Below are 22,670 nucleotides of genomic sequence, written 5' to 3' on the forward strand. Positions count from 1 at the left end.
TTTTTTTTTAAGATTTTATTTATTAATTCATGAGAGACACGCAGAGAGAGGCAGAGACATAGGCAGAGGGAAAGCAGGGTCCATGCAGGGAGCCCGACATGGGACTCGATCCCGGGACCCCAGGATCATGCCCTGGGCTGAAGGCAGACACTCAACCACTGAGCCACCCAGCCACCCAGGTGCCCAGCTCCTGGCATTCTTGAAGCTTACTGGAACCAGAAGCCCCTGCCTGGGGCTTTGGGAGTCTTGGAGACCAGGGAGAAACTCTGATGGCGCCGATGACAGACACACACACCGCAGCTGCCCACCACCTCCCTTTGGACAGAAAAAAAGTGGTAGGTTTAACCTGCTCCAGGATGCATGTCTTTTTTTCTCGTTAACTTTTTTTTTTTTTTAAGATTTATTTATTTATTGGAGAGAGAGAGAGAGAGCTCACAAGTATACAGCTGGATGCATTGCACAGGCTGAGCGTGCCCATGGAACCAGCACCCAGAAGCCCCCTCGGGCTCCCCGAGAGTAGCCTCTCTCCCGACTCCCAACCCCATGGGCTCCTTCGGCCTGCTTCTAAATGGAACTTGAATGGAGACATACGCAATGTGCTCTTTTGTGTCTGCTTTCCTTTGCTCGATGCTATGTTGGTGAAATTCGCCCACATACAGGACATTCATTCTCACCACTGGTAGCGGGCCACCGTGTGACTTACCATAGCATTTTCACCCATTTTCCTGTTGATGGACATTTGGGTAGGTTCCAGCTCCTGGCTGTCATGAATTATGTCACCATGAATATTCTAGTTCTTGTCTCTTGTGAATCTATGGACACATTTCTGTTCGGTATATACCCAGGAGGGGCCCGGGGTGTGCATCTAGCTGTTCAGCTTTGGAAGATGTGGGAAGAGTTCCTTTCTAATCAACATTTTAATAAAAGAATGAATTTGCAAGGTAAGTTTTTGGTTTTCATTTTTCAAATGAGGGATGTAGATGGTTTTTTAAAATAGGAAAATACACGGGATGCCTGGATGGCTCAGTGGTTGAGCATCTGTCTGCCTTCAGCTCAGACGTTTTAAAAAATAAATAGGAAAATACAGAAATGCAAAAAAGGGGAAAAAATTACTCGGAGCTGCTACTGAGTCAGTCATTCAATCTGACAATCAATGGACACCTCCCAAGAGCCTCTCCCGTGTCAGACCCTGAAGGACAGACCCAGGTCCTCCCTCATGGAATATAGGGCTTGGGGCCAGGTCAGCAGCGTGGTGCCATCGGACAGACCCGGAGATCTCGGCCCCTCCACAGCTCCCACCGGCCGTTCCTCATCCCCTGAGAAACATCCAACCCACCGGCAGGCTTGCGGTGCCCAGTGGCTGGGCTGCACCCCCCGGACCTCAACATAGGAAGCGAGTGACAATGACACAGTGAGCTGCGATCTTATGAGAATAGGGCTGTGGAGAGGGGGACGTGGCAGGGTGTTTGGATGATGGGAAGGCGGCAGGTGCCAGGGCTGATCCCAGCAAGCACATGGAGGAAGGGAAAGGTGGAGGGAGGCTGGAGAGGCCGAGTCACTGGACTTTGGTCTCTATCCTGAGGACCAGCAGGGCAGGGAGCAGGTCAGATGTACTCAGTAGCGAGATGGCTCTGGATCCCTGTGGAAACTGGCTTGTAGTGACGCAAGAGAGGCCAGGGACCTGCTGTGGCCACGAGCTGATGAGCAGGAGGACAGTGGGGCTGGAGAAGAGGGGGATAAGGAGATGTTTAGCAGGTGTCCCAGAAGGATCCGGGGCCTGGCTGGCTCTGGAGCACTGGGAGTGGGGGGTGGGGAGGGGACAGGCCTCAGGATGGTGTGAGGCTCAGCCCCACAGAAGGGAACGGGGAAGGCAGGTGGCATCGCAGGTCTGCAGATAGTGTGATTGGCTCTGTTGAGGTTTTGCTGAGTTTCTCCATTTTTGGCAGGTTCTATGTCACTCTCAGAACTTCTGAGAGGGACGCCTGGGGGGGCTCGATGGGTTAAGCATCTGCCTTCAGCTCAGGTCATGATCCCAGAGTTCCACGATCAAGCCCCACATCGGGCTCCCTGCTCAGTGGGGAACCTGCTTCTCCCCCTCTCTCTGCCTGCTGTTCCCCTTGCTTGTGCTCTCTCACTTTCTCTCTCTCCCTGACAAATAAATAAAAACCTAAAAAAGGAGAGGAAAAAAAAGAACTTCTGAGAGCCAGATCGGTTGTTCCTGAAGAGGGTGGCCTGAGCTGTCTCTCAGAGGGGCGAGATGGTTATTCATTTATTTGACAAATTATTTATGGAGCACCTGCCTGTCTGGCGGTGGTTTCAGGTGCTGGGGATACATTGCTGGATAAAACAATTGTAGTGGGGAAAGCTTAAATAAATGTATATAAAATGGTGATAAGTCTAAAAAAAAAAAAAAACTATGCTGAGTATAGGGGGCAGTGAGCAACAGTAGTGGAAGGGGGTCTAGGGAAGGCCTCCGAGGAGGTGACATCTGAGCTGATCTCTGAAGAAAGTGAAGGAATAGGCAGGTAGAGCGCTGGAGGAAATGGTCCAGGCAGAGGGCACAGCAAGTGTAAAGGCCCCGAGGCAGGCGATGCCTAGTGTGTCAGAGCAGCAACCAAGAGGCCAGTGTATGAGGACTGGAGCCAGGACGGGAAGGTGGAGGGAAGGCCGAGCAGGGCGAGGAGAGGCCTTTGTGCTCTGGGGTTGTGGGGAGAGCCTGTGAGGGTTTGCCGTGGGATGGCCTGATCTTGTTTTGTTTTAAAAGGATCGCTCTGGCTGCTCTGAGAACAGACTGGGGGGCATGGGGGAGGCTCTCATGGAGGTGCAAGTCAGAGAAGGTGCTGGCCTGTCCAGGGTGGAGGCAGTCAGGGCGGTGGGAGGTGGTCTGAGTGTGCGTGCATTGGGAGGGTGGGGCCCGCAGTGTTTGCTGACGGGCCCTTGTGGGTGTGAACCAAAGGGAGGAGGCACGAAGCCTATCTGATGGTTCCCATTCGTCAGCCTGAGAAGCCTGAAGAGGGCCCAGGGCTGCCAGCCTCCCCATATCTCCTCTCCGGCCTGCGTCTCCCCCCAGACCTTGCCCTCCCCTTATCTCCTATCCCCTCACCTCACCTCTCCTTCCTTCTGCCTTTGTCCCCACCCACTTCCATCTTCTGGTTTCAGGAGTCTAGTGACCTCATGCCGTCACCTCCCTCAGGCCAGAGAGGCTGCCCTCAAGAATATGACCTTCGTTCATTCTGCAGGGCTGATGACTGTCGCCAGGGGTCCAGGGGCTGAACGCTGAGGAAAAAGTAGACATGTCCCCCGAGTCCCACCCTAGGGGGCGCCCTGCTGGAGAGAAACCCCATTCTCCGCTTCGGGGCATTTCCATGCGCTGAGCCCCCATGTGCTGGGCAAATCCGGATCGAAGCAAAGCCAAGAGTTGTTTGGGAGCTGACCAAGCCCTCGCTGGGATCTGGGGCCAGGATTCTCAAAGCCTCCTCTGTCTGCTCATGGTGGAGGGCTGGCGCGTAGGGCCTATGTTCAGCCCCGGTTCAGGGCATCCACATCACATGAGCCTAAACCCATTGCCTTGTGGCCACTTGTGCCACGGGAAGAGGGTGGGGAGGCCGGGGACGCACTCACCCTCCAGCCCACCCTCTGCCCTGAACTCCAGACTGGGTGAAGGAGGGGACTTTCAATTAATGTGTCCAAAATGTGAGCTCCTGGAACCCTTCCAAACCTGCTCCTCCTCCAGTCCGCCCCACAACTGCCTTCTTCCAGAATTGGGCAAACCTTAGGACCGTCCTTCCAGCTCTTACCCAGCATCCAATCTGTCAGAAGATTGGATGTCTGCCTCCACTGCTGTGACCTGATCTAAGCCAACATCATCACTCTCCCAATCTGTACAATGGCATCATCTGCCCTTGTCCCCTTCATTCTATTCCCAGTACAGGAGCCAGTGATTTAAAAAAAAAAAAAAAAAAAGATTTAATTTATTTATTCATGAGAGACAGAGAGAGAGAGAGAGAGAGAGAGGCAGAGACACTGGCAGAGGGAGAAGCAGACTCCATGCAGGGAGCCCGATGTGGGACTTGATACCGGGTCTCCAGAATCACGCCCTGGGCTGAAGGTGGTGCTAAACCACTGAGCCACCCGGGCTGCCTGGTTGCCAGTGATTTTATTAAAAAGTGAGTTAGATTATGTCACATGTCTGCACCCCACCCTGACTAACCTGGGGAAAAGCCACAGTCCTTTCTGATTGCCCCATCTGCACCTCCCCAAACATCATGTCCTGTGCCTCTCATTTGGCCCTAGACACACTGACTTCCTTGTTCCTTGCGTACACAATGCACATGCCTACCTCAGGACCTTTGCACTTGTTCCTCTGCCTGGAGCGCTCCCTCCCCTCAAGGTCTCCATGGTTTGCTCCTCACCTTCTTTGGGTTTTTACTCACATATCATCTTCTTGGAGAAGCCTTCGTTGACTACCAAATTAAAAGATATAGAACATACCTAGTGCCCAAGTTTTACTTTCCCATCTTCTCTAATAAAAGGAACTAGGGATTCTTGAGAAATGGCTGATTCTAGGACTGAGGGTGGAGATATACAGGATGAGCCTGGAGCATCTTGTCCTGCCAGAAAGTAAGGATATACTTAAAACAAAAAAATAATGAAGGGTCACAGGAAGCATGTAAAGAGCTCCCGACAGCCAAAGCTAGAACAAATGGAGCAGCAAAATGAAACATCATTGGATTATAACCCAAATGTAAAATAAACATCCATGAGTCCATTATAAGTAAGTGAGTGGATAAATTAATAAATGGGGAAAAGGCAAATCTCCTGTGCGAAAGAATCTGAAATAATTTATGTAGCTACGTCACCCTAAATGGGGGAGCACAATTCCTGCTCCTCGAGTGTGGGCTGCACACAGCCACTTCCTTCCCGAGAGGGCAGCATGGAACGGGGGACATCGGGGCGAATCCTGGCCAATACAAGGTCAATGCCAAGAGCTATAAATCATATTGCTAGTATGTTCCCTTGATGCGACAGATGACAACAGCACCTTACCTCTGTGATCCTGCTCCTGGAAACCCAGAGCCCCGGTCCAATCATGAGAAAAACACGAGGCAAATTTCAATACAAAACTCCTGACTGATAGTCCTCGGAACTGCCACAGTCATCAAACACAAGGGAAGAGAAACTGTCACCTGCCAAGAGAGCTAAGTCTCATGTGTCCTCCTGAAGGGCCTCCTGGAACAAAAAAAAAAAAAAGGAAATTAAAGGGGCCCCGGGGTGGCTCAGTCGGTTAGGCGTCTGCCTTCGGCTGAGGTCATGATCCCAGGGCCCTGGGATGGAGCCTCACATCATCGGGCTCTTTGCTCCAGGAGAGCCTGCTTCTCCCTCTGCCCCTGCTCGTGCTCTCTCTCTGTCAAATCAATAAATAAGATAAAAAAAAAAAAAAGGAAGTTAGGTACACCAAGGAAATCTGAACAAACTACAGACATTAGTCCATACCAGTGTATTGATACCGACTCATTAATCGTAACAACCGTACCATTATGATGTAAGGACCACGTAAGTCAGTAACAGGAGAAACCGAGCGTAGAGGGAGTGGTTTGGGAGAACCGTTTGTACGATGTTAATTTTTCCATAAATCTAAACCTATTAAAAAAATCATTTAAAAACTACGACCCCCCCCCTCAATACCCCATATCCCTTCTCCCCACCCCTTTCCCATTGCGTTTGTCACCATTTAAAAATAGTATACATTGAATTTAGGAATTTGTGCTTATCTGTTAACTCTCTAGAATATAAGATTCCTAAGGGTTTCGTCCCTTCACTGTCATAACGCCAGCACCTAGAGCGAGTCTGACAAACAGTAGGTGTGCCGTACATATTTGTTGAATGATAAATTTCTAAAGATAGCCACTGTTAGTTTTTCCAGTATTTTCCCTCTGCCTAAATACATTTATTATTGTTCTGAAAGAGACACAAAGTTATAACGTTTTGCTTATCTGCCTTCTTCACTTGCTAGCTCCTGATTGTTTTTCCTTACTATTAGGCTTTACGACAGCATTTTTTTTTTTTAAGAAGGGGTTGGTAGGGGTTCGCAGGCCTAGTGGGAAGCAAAATGGTTGTGAGTCAAGAGGAGAAGGCTCTGGGTCCCCGCTTGCTCGCTGTCGGCTCCGCCACGCTGCCATGTGGGCAGGAAGGATGGAGCCGTGCCAGGGCCGCCCTCTGACATCAGATCCGTGGGCACTGGATCCTGCTCGATGGTGAACCGGGTGCGTCAGAAGCCAGGGATTAAATAGTTTTCGAAATCCAGCGGCCTGTCTGCCACCGGCCAGCGGGCCACAGGGCACATGCCCAGACCTCCTGCCAGCTCGGGAGGAGTGCAGGGTGCATGCGTGTGGGGGGGCTGGGGAGAGGTGTCACAGCTGGCCTAGGCCCAGGCCCGAGCGTGAGGGAGAGCTGAGCCCCTGGGGACGGGGGAGCCTGGATTGGGGCCTGCAGACCCTGTCCCCCCTCCCCCGGGTGGGGGCCGGGAGAGGGGTCTGCCCTGCTGGCCAGATTCCTGGTGAGAAGCGGGGAGTCTGGGCCGGCTTCTGGGGAGCCCAGGGGGTGGAGGAGGGAACACCGTGGTGGTGGGGGCTGGAGGCAAGGAGCAAGGGGCATGTGTCCTGCGTACCCAGAGGCCATCTGCTTTGCCATCCAGCCACTTGCCCTCCTTCCTGGTAGCAATATGGAGCCACCCAGACTCTGCTAGACATATGAGTGCTAAAGATAAAAATACTCGAAGGACACATGCCTTCTGCGAACCGCTTTGCTAAATGCGCTGTTCCCCATGAGCCACGGCGTCACTCCACCCCCCGCTGGCCCTGCTCGCGCAGAAGCAGGGACACTGTGCCGCCCGAAGAACCGCCGCGCGTGCGAGGGCACGAGCGTGGATGCAGGTGTGTCCTCTGAGCACATCCGGACTCTGCCCCACGGCCGCCCCAGGGTGTGCACACCAGGGGGGTGCTGGTGCTCTGGACGTGCGTGCTTCTGGGGGCGCTCCGGTGTCTTTTGTGTGCCCGCCTTCTCGGGGGCGAGCTCCCATGGGTTTGGGTGGGCGTGAGGGTGTGTGCACGTGTGCGCCTGGGTGTGTGCGTGGACGTGTGCTTTTCTTTGTAATATGCAGGGAACCAGTGAGTTGGTGTGTGTGTGTGAGTGAGTGCGAGGGGGTGTGTGCTCCAGAAGAGCAGTGTCTATGCCCTTACAGGTGCACCTGTGTGCATTCTGTGCGAGTGTGCTCTTGCGTGTGAGCTTGTGATGTGTGTGTATGTTCCGGGGCGTGTGCTCATACGTGCACGTGCTCGAAGGTCAAGCTCTGAGAAAACAGATTAACCTTGGCCCCATGGGTCTGCCCTGGCAGACCTGCTACCCCCCCCCCCCACATCCTACCGGCAGGACTGTGTTTTTGAATCTCTCACAGATGAAATGACCTCTTTTTTTCACACAGTGTCGTACTTACCACTCTTGTCCTAAGTGTCCCCAACCCGTACCCATGAGTTCCACCCTCCATGCCCGGGCTCCTGCCTTCACTAGCTCATTGCTTTGTGTGTGGCTCTCTAGGCCCATGAGAGGCTCTGAGGCCAAGGACCCCTGCGTCATATATATTTGGTAAAAGCTGCATTAAGCAAACCCTCATGGAGGGTCTCCGTGTGCCTGAGCATACTGAAGGCCCGGAGAAGTCCTGACCTGGTTAAATTAGCTCCCTGTAGGGTAGATACCCTGTAGGGTATCCCAGAATCATCTGGAACCTGATTTGAAATAACGCCTTGCTGGAATCAGTGCACACTTGGGGATGTCTGCTGGGTGCTCTAGAGACACCCCATTGCATACAGGCAGCCTCCAAGTCAGGGGACCCCTCTCCAGTAGTACCTGAGTCCTCACAGGCTTCACAGCTGGTGGCCGAGCAGCCATACCTTCTTGCCACATGGCCCTGCCCTGGCTGTTAGGGTAGAGGATGCCAGAAAAGCAGGTATAAGTGAGACCTGGCCATCCGAGCCAACCTTCCAGGACTAGAAGCCAAGTTTCTGACTCCGGGTCCAGTGCTCTGCCTCCAAGCATTTGTGCCTCCAGGCCCTCCCTTCCTCGGCCCCAAGAATGCCAGCAGCCAAGATCTCAAAGATCAGTGGTCAGAGGCAGGTGGAGAGCAGGGACTTCCAGCCAGTCCCACTTCTGATCTGACTACTGCTTCCAGAGAATAGGGTAGAGTCCAGGAGCCTCCCTGCTCTTCTCTCCCCCTCCCCCATAACGCTGAAAGCAAGTAATACAAGAAACTCATGAACACGGTCTCTTTGGAGGATTCCAATAATACAAAAGTAAAACCCCCAAAGTCTCTTTAACTACCCCCCCCCAGTCCTGGTCCCCACCCCAGAGGTAACCATGTTAACAGTTCTTTGTACCTTCCATTTCCGTATTTATGGATTATAAACAACACAAGTGGAACATACTCTATTTTCCTGAGTCGCTTTTTAAAAAAATTTAACCATCTGGTCCATGTCAATGCATCCTAATCTACATTATTATTATTATTATTATTACTTTATCATTGACATAGTATCCCAGAGTGCCGATGTTCCCCTCATTTATTGGATGGCTCCCCATTGATAAGTCCTGCTCTTTCCAATTTTTCGCTATTCCCGAATAAACAATGGTGTAACAAACATCTCTCAGTAGATCTCTGGGTGGGAGCACACGCGGGAAGATGCATTCCTGCACCTGCCCCACAAGCATCAGAGCCTGAGAAGAGAAGACCAGGGAGGAGGCAGACGTTCCGAGTGGACCCCAAGCAGCTGCGGTCTCGGCGTCCCGGCCGCCCTGCTGCATGCACTGCCCTCCTTCCCCTCCGGGCACTCCCGGGCTCTCCGCCCCCCACCCCCACCCCCACCCCCGCCCTCCCCCTCCCCGCCGCGCCCCTGCGCCTGCAGGGCGGCCCGCGCCTCAGAGGAACCAAAAAAAGCCTGCGCGTGGTGTGCGCGCGAGCGGCGCGGGGCCCTGGCGCTGCTGTTTTTAGTGAGCCTGGAGCCCAGAATATAGACTTAATCACCCCCAGGAAACGCGGCCATAATATTTTTGGTTGCATAAGCAAACTAAATTAGAAATCTGGAGCGCGTTCAAGACCTTTAGATGCAAGCGCGGGGGACCAGGGGAGAGACAGATGGGGATTAGGCGAGCTGAGCATCAGGAGAATAATTTCCTCTTTTAATTTGGGTTCCATGGACCAGGAAAGCAGTATTAGCGGCCCCTTACGTAACCCGCGCCAGGGCCCGCCCGCCTGAGCCCCTGCGCCGCCCCCTGCACCTGCCCGCCTGGGTGCGGGCGCCCCCACTCAGCCGCCCCCGGGCCAGGCCGGCGGGAGGCCCCGCAGCCCTAGCCGCTCCACCCCAGCTCTCAGGGGACCCCGGCAGTCGGCCCCCGCCACACAGCTCGGACCTGGCCCTCGGGACCTGAACTCTGGTGGCCTTGACAGGGGCTCGCAGGTCCTTGCGCGGAAACTGGGCGTCCCCCAGCCCTGCAAGCCCGGGAAGCCCCGAAGGCAGCCTGAGGATGCCCGCTGCAGGACTGTATGCAACGATAGAAAGTTGGAACCTAGAACACGTGGGATGGGGAGGAGAATGGGCAGGTGAACCAGAGAGCATGCATACGACGGCATGTTCTAGAACAGCACGAAAAAACTGGGGTGATCTCTCCATTTAGACATGGACGACTGTCCCCAACAGAATTGAGAAGGGAGCAAAGTCGCAGAACAACACGAGCAGTACAGTCTGGTTTATGTTAAAAAAAAAAAAAAAAAAAAAAAAAACTGCATATCCCCGCAGAACTGTCTCTTTCTGCATCTGCAATGTACGGGAAAATGGATGCCTTTTAAAAATGAGGGGTGGGGGGTGCTGGGCATCAGGGTGGTTAACTGTACAGGATGGGGGCAGTCCCCCTTAGGGGGAGGCCAGCAAGAAAGGAAGGTCAGGGGGAGCTCACATTTGACTCACACCCGAGCATGCTGTGTTGTGCTTGTGTTATTTAGAAACAGGCCCCTTGGGACGCCTGGGTGGCTCCGCAGTTGAGCCTCTGCCTTTGGCTCAGGGTGTGATCCAGTGGTTGCCGGATCAAGTCCCACATGGGGCTCCAAGCAGGGAGCCTGCTTCTGTCTCTGCCTATCTCTCTCTCTCTCTCTCTCTGTGTGTGTCTCTCGTGGATAAATAAATAAAATCTTTAAAAAAGAAAGAAAGAAAAAAAAAAAAAGAAAGAAACAGGCCCCTGAAGACCTGAAGCCGGAAAGCAGTGGAAAGCTGGATGAGAAAAGACCACGCAGCTTTCTCCTGGCTGTCTTGGGACAGGTGCTTTGGGGGAAGCCAGGCTGTGTCAGAAGGCCGGCTACCCTGAGGCTGCCACGCTGGAAAGGCCGCACGGAGCCCGCACGGAGCCCGCCGAAAGCCCAGGGGAGCCCCTGCCAACCACCAGCGGCAGCGGCAGCCGTGTGCATGCACCATCCCGTTCCTCCAGCCTCGTAGAACCTTCACGTGATTGCAGCCCCTGGCAGACCCCAAGTGCGAACTGCCTGGCTGAGAACTTTCCAAATTCCGGATTCACAAAACCATGAACAAAATAGAAATGGCAATTTTAAGCTGAGTTGTGGGGTGATTTATTACAAAGTAGGAAGACCTGAAAAGAGGGTTACTCCATGCCAGGCACTCTGCACAGAGGAGTTAGAATGATGAATAAGCACGGTCTCTGCCCCCATAAACTAACAATTTAATGGCGAAGCCGGACACATAAGCAGATAATTATAAAATAATGCGGTAAGCGCAAGGATGGAGTCATGTACCGGTAATACGGGAGCAGAGCTGGAGTCTGTAATCTGGACCGGGTGGGGTCTGAAAAGTTTTCCTGGAGGAGGTGACATTGAACTGGCTTTGAAAGGTGAATGAGGCTTGTTGAGGTAAGAGAGGAGGTGAGGGAGGAGAGGCGTTTCCTAGCCAGACGGGTAGCAAGAGTAAGCCCCAGAGGGGAAAAAATAGAATAATGTCAGCCAAGGGGTGAGGGGAGCTCCTTCTGAGGTAGGAGACAGCCAGGAGAGGAGGGGAGGCCGGGCAGGTGGCGCGGGTCAGGTGGCGAGGGTCCCTGGTCGTGAGGGAATGGGCACCTGGTGGCTGTTGAACATTCAACGTGGTGTTAAGGGGATGTGGGATGGGCCCTGGGGCTGCCTCTTCTGCTGAAATTGGCTGCGCAGGTGTAGGTGGGAGGCAAGTGTGGTAAAGGGCCCGGTGATCCATGGTTTAAGTTCCCAGAATGTGTCCCGACAGGTGAGCCACCAGAAAGTGCAAGGAGGAAACTACAGAAGTCCAGGGACTCCAGTGGGTTCAGATCCAGGAAACATTCATTTAACACCTCCTTGCACCTAGGAGTATGTTCTACATATATTATTATTATTATTATTATTATTATTATATTATTATTATTATTTGATCCTTAGGCCAACCATTCATTGATTCAACAAATATTTGTTGAGCCCCTACTGTATGCTGGGCACTGGACTGCATGCCGGGGACACACATAGTGCTGATTGACAAACACTGTCCCTGCCGTCAAGGAGTTTAGTGCATTGTGGACGATATTACCTCCATTTGACAACAGCTCAGAGAGACCAAGTAACTTGTCCAAAGTCACAGAGCTGGTGAAGGGTCAAGTCATCCAGGATGCTTCAGGGCCCCAAGGCATGGCAACTGGCAGAGGAAAGAGTAGGGCTGGGGCTGGGGGGGCAGAGGGCAGCCTGACTCGAGGGGCCCAGGTGTGCAGGGAGGCTGAGGAACCAGCCAGGTGACCTTGGGTCACGCCACAGACTTCCTTTCCCAGGTCTCCTGTCTCTGGTTGAAGACGTCAATCTGAGTTCCCACTGGCACATCACCTGTCCATTCACACCTGCCCACTAACAGGGGATGGCTAAATCACCTGCTAAATCTCCGCAGCTAAATCACCGAGCATCTTAGGCCAAGCAGAGCTAATGCACCAGGAAGTGATGGGAACTGGGGCCAGCTGGCAAGTGTAGGCCTAAGCCCGCTCCGGCTAGACATTGTCACATGCCCAGATGCTTGCCCAGAGGAACCAGAAAGCTTGGTTTTATGACATCTCCTAATTTAAACATCGGTAATAGGCTTACACATTTTTTCCAGCATTAGCAAACAGTTTACGTGTTTTCAAAGGTACAAGTATGGAAACATGGTTTGCACGGCCCAGCTCCCCTCTGGCCCTCAGACACCTGCTGCCTGGCATGCCCCAATTCGAGAAAAGTGAGGAGGGTGTCCATGAAATCTTAGGAAACCTCCAGAGCTGAGGAACCTTAATTATGCCTGGTGGTTTTTCTCATTAAGCTGGTGCTTCTCAATCTTGTCGGGACTTTAGAATCACCTGGAGGCCTTGACAACCCTGATGCCCAGGCTGCTCCCAGGTTGCACCCAGACCAGTTAAATCAGAGTTCTGGGGGAGAGTCCAGGTACCAGCATTTTTTAAGAGCTCCTCAAGTAATCCTCACGCAGACCAGTAGCCTGAGCATCCCGGGAAGCTCGTTAGAAATGCAAATTCCCAAACCCCACCCTAAAACTACTGACTCAGCACCTCTGGGGTGGGGCCCAGCAATCTGTGGTTTAACCAACCCTCCAGGTGATACTGAGGCTCTTCATTTCAGACCGAGGACATGTGAGGCACAGGTGGTGCCTGCCAGTAACTCGACACGTCTGAAAACAAGCAGCTTAATAAGACACGTTCAATTTAAAGATGCTTTGTGGAAAGAAAAAAAAAAACCTTACCCTGGTTACTAATTCCCAAGGGTCAGAAAAACTATAGGTTGGGCTATTCCTTATTCAACTGGAAACGTTCCCCGCCCTGACCATCCCCTCCTTGCCAATCTGGGCCCAGCAGCCCTCATTCCTCCAGTTCCCCAGTACAGGGCTGTCACATGGTAGGTACTCGCTAAACACCAGCTTCCTTCCTTCCCTTTGCCCCCCTGGAATGTACAGAGCAGTGCCTTACATGCGTCCTACTGCTGTTCTGATTTATATTGAACTTAGTCGCATTGCCCAAGTGTCCTGCGTGGGGGTGGCCAGCTGGCAGGGATTAGGAAACTCTGGGTCTCACCCAGTCGGGGCTGGTTGTCCTTAACCTTTGCTGATGCTGAGGGATCTCAAGGGAAGTGAGGAGAGTGGGAGGCAGACCACACTGATGATTTTACTCTGTCTCTGCAAAATGACCTCCCTGGATTCTATGACACAGGAGATTTACCAGGAGCTTTTTGGGTTTTTTTCTTTTGGTGGGAAAAGAAGACACAAGCACATTATGTGTATACATCAGTTGCAAAACGCATTTGTCTTTTAGAAATGTGCAAAATGTATATTTCACAGGCGATGAACTAGGACTGTCCTATGAATAATGATTGGAAAGAAGCGTGTGGAGATACTAGAGAATGATGCCGTGGGCTACAGACTAACTTTTGGTCTTTGGGGGTCCTTGTCATGGTCATTGCCATGGGCTTTGTGTAATGGTTACAGAATAAGATTTACAAAGGGAAAGAAATCCCACAAAGTCTCCTGAGGGAGGTATGACAAGACATAGTGTTTGGGAAATCTGCTATCACGTGGTCCTAGGGCTTAGGGCTCGACTTTAGTTCCCGGGTGACCTCTGCTAAGTTATTCTTTGGGCTTTGGTTTGTTCACTTGCACTAGGGATGGTGATCACCTCTGCCTGGCCTGGTTCATGGGCAGTTAGGTAATCAAATGCAGGGATTATTGAAAGGAAGAGCAGTGGAAACCCTAATCTGATGTAGTTTGGGAAAGGGGGTGTTTCTGGAACACCCCCCTCTCCCAAGTCCCAAGCCAGTAGCTGTATAGAGGACCCTCTACAAGTGCAGGATGCCGCTGACAACCTCTGTTTCCAGAGAGGCCCCCACCTGATCGGCTGGCAACAACGTCATTCCTGAGACAGTTGCCAGGAATCTCAAACCCACTGGTGACTGAAAGTTCATGGCAGTGAGACAGGGTTGGTCAGCACAGGACATACAAATGCCCAGTGTGATCCAGGGGCTGCCACAGGGCCTGAGATTCCCCTTTATGATGGTCTCCCCTTTGGAGGAAATCATTCCCCAGAGAGGCCCTCATAACATGTAAAGGTGTTATTTTAGCAAGATCAATGCTAAAATTTAGAACATAGATTGTAGACTGCAGATGGATCTTTTGGCCCTCCCAGGTTTTGTGTGTGTGTGTGTGTGTGTGTGTGTGTGTGTGTTTCAATTTCCCACAGAACAGCCATAATCCTTTTCATTCCTGTGGCTGCCGTTTGGGGTGTGGTGGGACTGGACGTGGCAGTTCCAACAGGGGCTGCCTGGGCCCCAGGGCGCTGGGAGATGTTGCAGAGAGCCAGACATCATGGCTGCTACAGCCCCTGCTGGAGAATTTGAGGAGCAGAGAAAGCTTCTCACCCAAATGATAAAGATGGGACGCTTCACAACTCTGAAGTCACGATGGGGGGTGGTTTCCAGCCCAATAAGGGAGAGTAGCCAGCGTGTGTGTTCATGCACTGGGTCAGCAGTGCTTTATTGAGTACCTACTATGTGCTGGCCTCCCTCTAGGGGCCCCACAGGCCGGTTTTTTAAATTTCCCCAGCAGCTTATGCAAGAGGCATTGCTATTCCCATTTACAGATGAGTAAGCTGAAGTTCCAAGAGGCCAGGTTACATTAGAGTCCGTCCCCTTCAGGAAAGCTGTACCCCAATTCTCCCCTCTACTGGCCCAGGCTGGCAGGCTAGGGCAGGGGCTAAAAGGCTGGTACCCACTCATCGCCCCCTGATGCCCGGGTCACTCTGCACTCCCTGGCTGGGGTCAGAATCTCCAGGGCCCCTTGGCCTGGACTCAGCTTGGCAGCCTCACCCACCCTGCAGATGGAGGGCTAGGGAACCTTACTGACTTGTCTGGGTGTGCCCTTTTGGGGAGAAAGGATGAACCAGCTGACCTCTGACCCATCTTCCAGCCCAGACATTGTCAATGACATGTTCCTAAGAGGATCCCGAGAAACACTCATGTTTACCCAGGGCAACTCTGCTTGCAGAACTTAGACCTTACAAGGTTTAAGCAGAGGTATTTAGTGGGATGCCTGAGTGGCTCAGTGGGTGAGCATGTGCCTTCCACTCAGGGCATGATCCCAGGGTCCTGGGATCGAGTCCTGCATTGGGCTTTCCACAGGGAGTCTGCTTCTGCCTATGTCTCTGCCTCTCTCTGTGTCTCTCACAGATTAAATAAATAAAATCTTTAAATAAGTGAATAAATAAAAGTCGCCCACGATGCCACCAACTAGAGAGGACCAAGGTTAGTATTTGGAGGTATCTTGCCTTCCCATCCCCAAGTGATGTTAAATGTGAAATCCAACTATATTGTGTTCCTCTGTGGGGGTAAGGATTGCAGGTCTCTGGGGTTGTTTTTATCTCTCTATCCTTCTATCCTCTGGTTTGGAGACTTTTTTTTTTTTTTTTTTTATCCTTCCTTGTACATAGCAGAGACTTCAGGAAATACTTGTTCAATGAAAGAGTGGCAGGCAGAGCCTGGTCACGCTTGGGGCCGGAACACTGGCTGGCTTCAGTGGGGCCCAGCACCCGCCTGAGACGGCCCATGGCCACTCACCGCCCAACCACTCCTGGCATCCCTGGCCCGCATCACCCCTCACTTGACATCACTGGGCTTTTGTCGAGCTTTAATAAGGAAGATGCAGGTTGAGAGGAGGAGCCCTGACCTGGGGAAGAGGACAGAGGGCTGTGCTGTCAGCCAGGATCTCGGCCTCCTCCCAGGGTCACGAGCAGAATAGACCCCCAGGACCAAAGTGTGGAGACCTCCCCTCTGAGTGCCCTGAGAGGGTGTTAAGCAAAAGGGGACCGATCTTCAAAGAGAGCAGGAGGTGTGGGGGTGGGACGTAGGAAGACAGTCAGCTGTACGCTGTGAGGCTCAGCCGGGCCAGCAAAGGTCGCCGAGTTTCTCTTCTGGAGACTTCCAAGAATGGGGCATCTCTGTGTGCACTGGGTCAGCAGCCACCTACCCCGGGGCGAGGGGAGGGACCGGGGAGTTCAGGAGCCTTTCCAGAGAGCCAGGAGGCCCTGGCAGGCTGCTGGGAGGAGGGCCTGGAGGGAGGGCCAGGCAGGGGAAGGGCAGGGTTTCCTCCCCGGGCTGGGCAGGAGGCCGCAGTGCAGACGCGGAGGCCGGCCCCGCTGGGCTCCCCTGGCTCAAGCCCCTCTGGATCTGGGAGCCGCGGGAGCCTTGGGACAGAGTTAGCCCGCTCTCTGGACATACCTTAGGATGCTTCCCGAAAGGCAGCAGGAGGAAGGAAGGGCTGCCGGCCCTGGCCCCTGCGGGTGGGGAGGCCTGCCCGGGGGAGGGCCTGGGGCCCCTGCGTGTGAATCTAGACCCTGCTGCCTCCAAGCTCCGTGACCCTGGGCAAGCAGGGGCCCTAACCTCTCTGAGTGGTAGTGTCTTCCCCTGTGCAATGTGGATTAAAAACAAAACCCCAAAACCGGAACAAACTTCTTTCCTCTGCTCACCTCTCCCTCTCAGGGTGGCTGAGAGGATTATGCAAGATAAATGAGGGAAAAGGTGCTCAATAAAGCGCCTTCTCTCCTAAAGGGTGGTTCTCAGAGCTGACTGCACATCCAGATTGCCTTGGGGCCTTGGGGCTCCTCCCCAACCCCTGCCAAGCGGGTCTGCGGGGGGCCTGGTTCCGCCTGGTGCCGAAGCCCCCGCCCGGGTGACGCTGGGGTGGCAGGACCCCCACCAGGGCACCGAAGATGCTCCGAGGCTGTTTCCGCGCCCGGATCCGGCGCAGGGGGGCGCGGTCTCCCCGCCCCCTCACAGCGCGGCCTGCAGCCCCTCCCTCCCGAGGGCTCGGCGCTCCCTGTTGTGAGCTGCTGGTTGCTGGGATGCGGTGTGGGTTTTTGTCTGCTTTCCCCACCCCTTGCCAACCCGCCCAGCAGGCCCCACTGCCTTGGCAACGCATTGCAAAGTCCACACAAAGGGAAACTGTGCCGGGGAGGCTGGTCCTGCCCGACGCCCGGGGAAGGGTTTCCATGGCAACGCTGACATCACCCGGCTCAGCTGTCTGCAGAGCCAGGCCCTGAATGGAGGCGCCTGGGTGTTCGTGCTGCGGCCCCACGGAGGAGGGCGACCCTGACTGGGGGGGGGGGGGGGTGCTCTATGGGATGCTGGGGCGGGCCTGCCCCAGTCCCGGGCCCCATGCCCTGCCCCTGACTTGCCAGGTGACTGTGAGCAAGCCACAGGCTTGTCTGAGACTCACTCTCCCCATCTATAAAACAGAGCTAACAATATTTACCTTGCAGTGAAGATTACACAAAATCACAGATGATATATGGCTGCGTGGTGCACTGTAAAAAGCTACTCCAATGGTGAATGGCAGCTTTAGGTTGTTTCCAGGGGAGCCCCCTGACTGGCAGACCCCTTGATGTGGGATCGTGGAGAGGAGCCTGTGATTTGGGGAGGAAAAGACACAATTATTCATCAGCTCCCCCTGCGTGAGGGGAGGATGGGGGGGTGCCATCTGGTTAGGGAAGCCATGTAGTGGGGGCAACAGTTGGCCTGGATGGTGGCTCAGGGCTGTTCTGGTCTCACGCCCTGGGCTCACAGATGTGGCTGCAGGGGTCCAGGGAGTACGTGTGACTGGCCCCATCATCGCTGAGTTATGAGGGCGTCAGGACACAGATGAGGGTCCCTCTGCTGGGGTAGAGCCACCTCTGTTCTTCACCCAGTGGGAGGAACACGGACGGCGGTGCAGAACACCAGGAATCGGGCACAGGGCAGGAGAGGGTGGGAGCTGCAGGGAGCAGGGGAAGGGGGGGTTGAGCTCACCCCCCGTGGGTGTGCAGGCAGTGGGGGTGCTGGAAGAGGCCATGGGGGCTTCCCCTTTGCTGCTTCCTCCTCTGAAGCTCTTTGCAGGGGCCGGACGGCATGTCCCTCGGCCAGTTCCTTTCCCAGGCTCTGGCCAGGGGTGCCGACTGTTCTCCGGCAGTGCCCCCAACCTAGTCACCCCGCCCCAGCACACAAGGTGAGGGCCATTCTAGGAAGAGGCCCACAGAGCTCGCCGCCCATCCGGCTCACCTCCACCACCAGCTCTTCCCTTCCCTGGCCATCCCCCCAGGGCTGGACCTGCCTCAGGCTTCCCATCTTCAAGGGAAGGGCCGGAGCCTGTCCCACGCAGAGGCTCAGCAAGGCTTTCCTCAGCTTCCCCCCAGACACCTGTACCTGGGGGCACTTACCTCCCTTTGGAGGAGGGCGGGCCTCCCACCGAGCTTCTCAGAAGGCTTGTGAGTTCTAGACAGCCACTCAGATTGAATCGTAGGAAGGCTGTAGCTGCTCATTCTGTTCCCCCCACTTCACTCCCCAGGGTGAGGGACCCAGCAGGTGGGCCACAGGGCGAGAAGGGAGCCCTTGGGGTCACTTTGCCAGGCCGCGTACCCAGGGGACGACAGGAAGGAGCTTGCTGGACACGTGCCATGGTCTGGCCCTGGGTCCCTATGGATACTCACGGCCTTGAACTAACTTGTGTTCACCTGCTGTGGCCTCCTGCTCAGATGGACTATGACATGACACTATTTGGCTTCAAACTGGTTCTCTAAGGGCGGCCCCTGCCCAGTATCCCGAGGGTGCAGAGTCATCCACGGGGGCACCCTGGAGGAGACAGGCGCCCGGAAGCCGGAGGTCTGAAGGCCTGGGGAGATCCAAAGCCCCTTTGGGGATAGAGGAACAAGACACCGCCATCCGCCTGGAAGGAGAACTTGGTGCCCATTTGAGACATACTCTTTCTCAGCACAAGGGAGCTGCCTGACTCCATCAGGGGACATCAGCTGGACGGAGGCCTCTGGGACACCAGCCACACCCTTTCCCAGTCTGGCTTTCCCTCAGGGAGACAGGAATTGGGTCAAAAGTTGGAGGCACGTGACAGGAGGCTAACTCTTCCCAAACCAAGTAATGGGCTTTCCTTCAGCCTCCTCCCTGTGGGAAGGTGGGCCCCACCATTGGGGCATGAGATCTAGCACCTGCTCCCAGAACACATTTGGGGAAGGGCCCAGTTCATTTGGGCCAACTGCTCCAGCCTCAGTGAGGCTCCCAGAACTGGCCAAGTGATGCTCCACGCTGGCCCAGGCCTTCAGACACCTGAAGGGGCTCAATGCTGGACTCTTTGACTTGAGTCTGCTCAACCCAAGCACTGATTTACACAGCATGGCTCTGCAGGAGAAAACTAAGCCTTCAGTGTGGGGAGAGCCTCAGCTGTGGCCTGCAGTGGGCGGCTGGCCTTGGCCAGCCCTCCCTGTGACCCTGGCTCCCGCCTCTCACCGACCTCCACAGATTCCTCACTCGAGAACCTCTGGCCCCAGCATGGCATCCAGTAGCCTGGATGGAGCAGGAGCCAGCTGCCCAGGACGAGGACGCTATGCTCCCTCCCAGGGAGGTCCTGGAGCTTCTGGAAGGCTCTTTCACATACATCCGGCCAACGCATTTGTGTAGGACCCATCAAGGAAGGTAGTGTCTTATCCAGGGTACCAGGAAGGAAAGGGAGTCACGGCTACTACTCCACGGAGACCGGATGACCCCGGCCTGTCTTGTGTGGCATGCAATCCCTGACTAGGGAGCACTGCCCACCCTGGGGCACCCCGGGGTTCCCACAGACAGTCTGAGGGGTGGGTGGGTTACTCTCTCCCCAAGGTCTCCAAAAGCTGAAGAAAAGTCTTTCTGCCTGCCTGGAGTTGTGGGCTGGGGGTGGGGGTCCTCCTTTCCTCTCACCAGAGTGTTGACACCAAGTGAGCACACAGTGACAGGTGAGACCCTGCCACCTGAGAAACGGCCAAGCTGATGACAATGGGCTCAGCCACTCTGAGGCCCTGCTAGTGAGCAGACGGGCCATCTCAGGGCCGGGGCAGGCTGACCTCACCTGAAAGGGCAAAATGAAGGGCTCCTCAGGATCCTTACTCTCCCAGCGACTGTCCATTCCAAGACAAATCTTTGCAGGTCCTTAGTTTAGCCCACGTCAGCTGAACCCTCAGACCAGAGCTGTTATGTCCTGGGGTCCTTCTGCTGGAAGTAGGGGCAGGCCTGGCACAAGCCTGGGAACCACAGGCAAGCCTGGATCCCAGGCTGGCGTCTGGAGGCCTGGTGTCCCTCGGGCTGACCAGTTGTGACACTTTGAACAAGGGCCTTAATCTCGCTGACTCTCAGTTTCCTGGTCTGTAAAACCGGCCTTGCCTGCAAAGAAGGCTGTTGTGGGGACAGATGAGATCCCATGTGCCCAGCTCTGTAATGAGGCAGGTGCTGAACAAAGGGAGGAGGGTGGCCCCCACCCTCTGACCACACAATTGAGGATCAAAGGCCAACAAGGATATTCGACTCTGTTGGAAGAACCAGAGATTGTAAGGTGAAGCATGTGCCCCCACCCTGGCCTGCTCTGGCTCTTCAGCTCGGCCCCCTGCAGCCAGGCCTGAGTTAGGCCAGGAAAGCCAGTGACTCAGAGTGACCTCACTCCTCTCAGCCTCTGTGGTTCTTTCTGTAAAATGGGCACAGCAGTTCTTGGTTAAACAGTCTCCCAATGAAAGGCCCTTGATGGCTGTGGAACTCTGTTATTACCATCGCCACTGCTCCTTGCCCTTACTCATCTGCCCAGAAAGATGTGTGAAAGGGGGAGAGTCCAGAAGAGAAGAAAAAATAAAGAAACTAAGCTTCACTTGCAGTCCAGAACCCAGGGCTGGCTGAGTCTCACACCGCTCCTCATCACAGCTGTCTGCTCCTTCCCTGTTCCTCTCACACAACCAAAGACAAGTTACCATTTAACCAGGTCATGGGAATTGGGGCCAAACTCTCCAAATGGCAAACCAGCAAGACCTGTTTGCTAGGATGAAATAACCCCACTGGACTTGGTGCGGGCTGCCCTCCTACAGCTTTCTACCTCCTGCCGTGGCCAGCCCAGCAAGGTGACCTTGGCAAGTCTCCTAACCTTCCCTAGCGTCTAGCGTGTGTCACGGTGGACATGGGCGGAGGGGCCACGGGGAGGAATCAGAGCCAGCACTTGTGAGGGGACACACAGCTATCAAAGGAGGAAGGAAGGGACCCCTGGGTGGCTCAGTGTTGAGCACCTGCCTTTGGCTCAGGGCGTGATCCTTGGGTTCCCGGGATCGAGTCCCACGTCGGGCTCCTTGCATGGAGCCTGCTTCTCCCTCTCCCTGTGTCTCTGCCTCTCTCTCTCTCTCTCTCTGTGTCTCTCATGAATGAATAAATAAAATCTTAAAAAAACAACAACAACAACAACAAAAAGAGGCCCCTCTCTGCTGTCTCTGCACTGGGAGCAGCTCTCCTGCTACAGCCCCTCACCCCCTGAAAATGTACGCCTGTGCAAAGTTCGTCTCCACCTCCTTGGTCCGGAGCACCTCTCAGCTGTTGAGCCGATCACTGTCTGCAGTGGTGCTAAAACCACCGGAGACACTGACAGATGAGAGCCTCAGCAGCTTGGCAGCCCCATGTCCCCTGACCTCACTTATTCCTAGCCGCAGCTTCCGAACCAGCGCCATTTCAAGGGACGTTGACACAGCAGCCAAGTTCATTGGGGCTGGGACTGCCCCTGTACGGATGGCTGGCTCTGGGGCTGGAATTGGGACTGTGTTTGGGAGCCTCATCATTGGTTATGCCAGGAATCCCTCTCTGAAGCAACAGCTCTTCTCCCACGCCATTCTGGGCTTTGCCCTCTCAGAGGCCATGGGACTCTTTTGCCTGATGCTGGCCTTTCTCATCCTCTTCGCCATGTGAAGGAGTTGTCTCCACTTCCCATAGGTCTTCCTCCCATGTCTTGTCTGCCCTGTGTGTTCCTTTTCCTATATCTCCCCAGGCAGCCTGGGGAAAGTGGTTGGCTCAGGGTTTGACAGAGAGAAGACAAATAAATACTGTATTAATAAGAAAAATAAATAAATAAAAAATAAATTAAAAAAAAGAAATGCTTAACCAACTGAGCCACTCAGATGCCCCTACTTCACTATTTTTTAAAATAATTCTTTGCTTAAAGTGACATCAGATGATATATATTTACCCTTTTTAAAGTTTTAAGTAAATTTAAATTATAAAATCTTTCAAACATACAGAGAAGAGCAGAAAGCCACACACCCAACCCTAAGCTTGAACAAATGTTAACATCGTGCCATATTTTCTTTAGGTCTCCTCTGCTCAAAAAGTTAAATGTTGACAATGGAACCCAAGTGCCATCCCTAGCTTACATCCTTCCTCCCCCTTCAGTGGAGGCCTTGAACTTGAAATGGAGGCATTTTCCACGTGCATTTTCATACTTTTACTACAGATCTGGGTCCATGAACCACCTACAGTGTCATTCTAATGTTCAGAAAATGCTGTTGAAATGTGAGCTCTGGATGGAGAGTTGATGCAGGGTTTTCCTGCTTGGTCCTCTGGGGCTTGGCCTGTGAGTTACCTCTAGGGCTGGGGCTGCCGGAGGCCAGGCCCAAGCTCTCACTCTCTTTAAACAGGGTCAACTCTCTCTGATTTATACGTTGGGCTTCTGTGTGAAATTTCCTTGGAAAAACAGGTTCTGATGCTTGAAATCACAATCCTAGTGGAA

At 53.9% G+C, this 22,670-nt stretch overlaps 1 long non-coding RNA gene and 1 pseudogene across 1 annotated transcript; one reads left to right on the plus strand and one right to left on the minus strand.

The window, feature by feature from the left end:
- Positions 1 to 1,123: 1,123 nt before the first annotated feature.
- Positions 1,124 to 17,901, minus strand: LOC144286361 (uncharacterized). The gene is made up of 4 exons (XR_013354443.1): positions 17,379 to 17,901; positions 5,047 to 5,229; positions 3,109 to 4,610; positions 1,124 to 1,721 (listed from the first exon to the last, which is right to left on the minus strand). It is a non-coding gene; the product is annotated as an uncharacterized LOC144286361 (long non-coding RNA).
- Positions 17,902 to 19,656: 1,755 nt separating this feature from the next.
- Positions 19,657 to 21,903, plus strand: LOC144286360 (ATP synthase F(0) complex subunit C2, mitochondrial pseudogene; annotated as a pseudogene).
- The last annotated feature ends 767 nt before the right edge of the window (positions 21,904 to 22,670 follow it).

The sequence above is a fragment of the Canis aureus genome, chromosome 16 (assembly GCF_053574225.1).
Source record: "Canis aureus isolate CA01 chromosome 16, VMU_Caureus_v.1.0, whole genome shotgun sequence".
Lineage (NCBI taxonomy): Eukaryota > Metazoa > Chordata > Mammalia > Carnivora > Canidae > Canis > Canis aureus.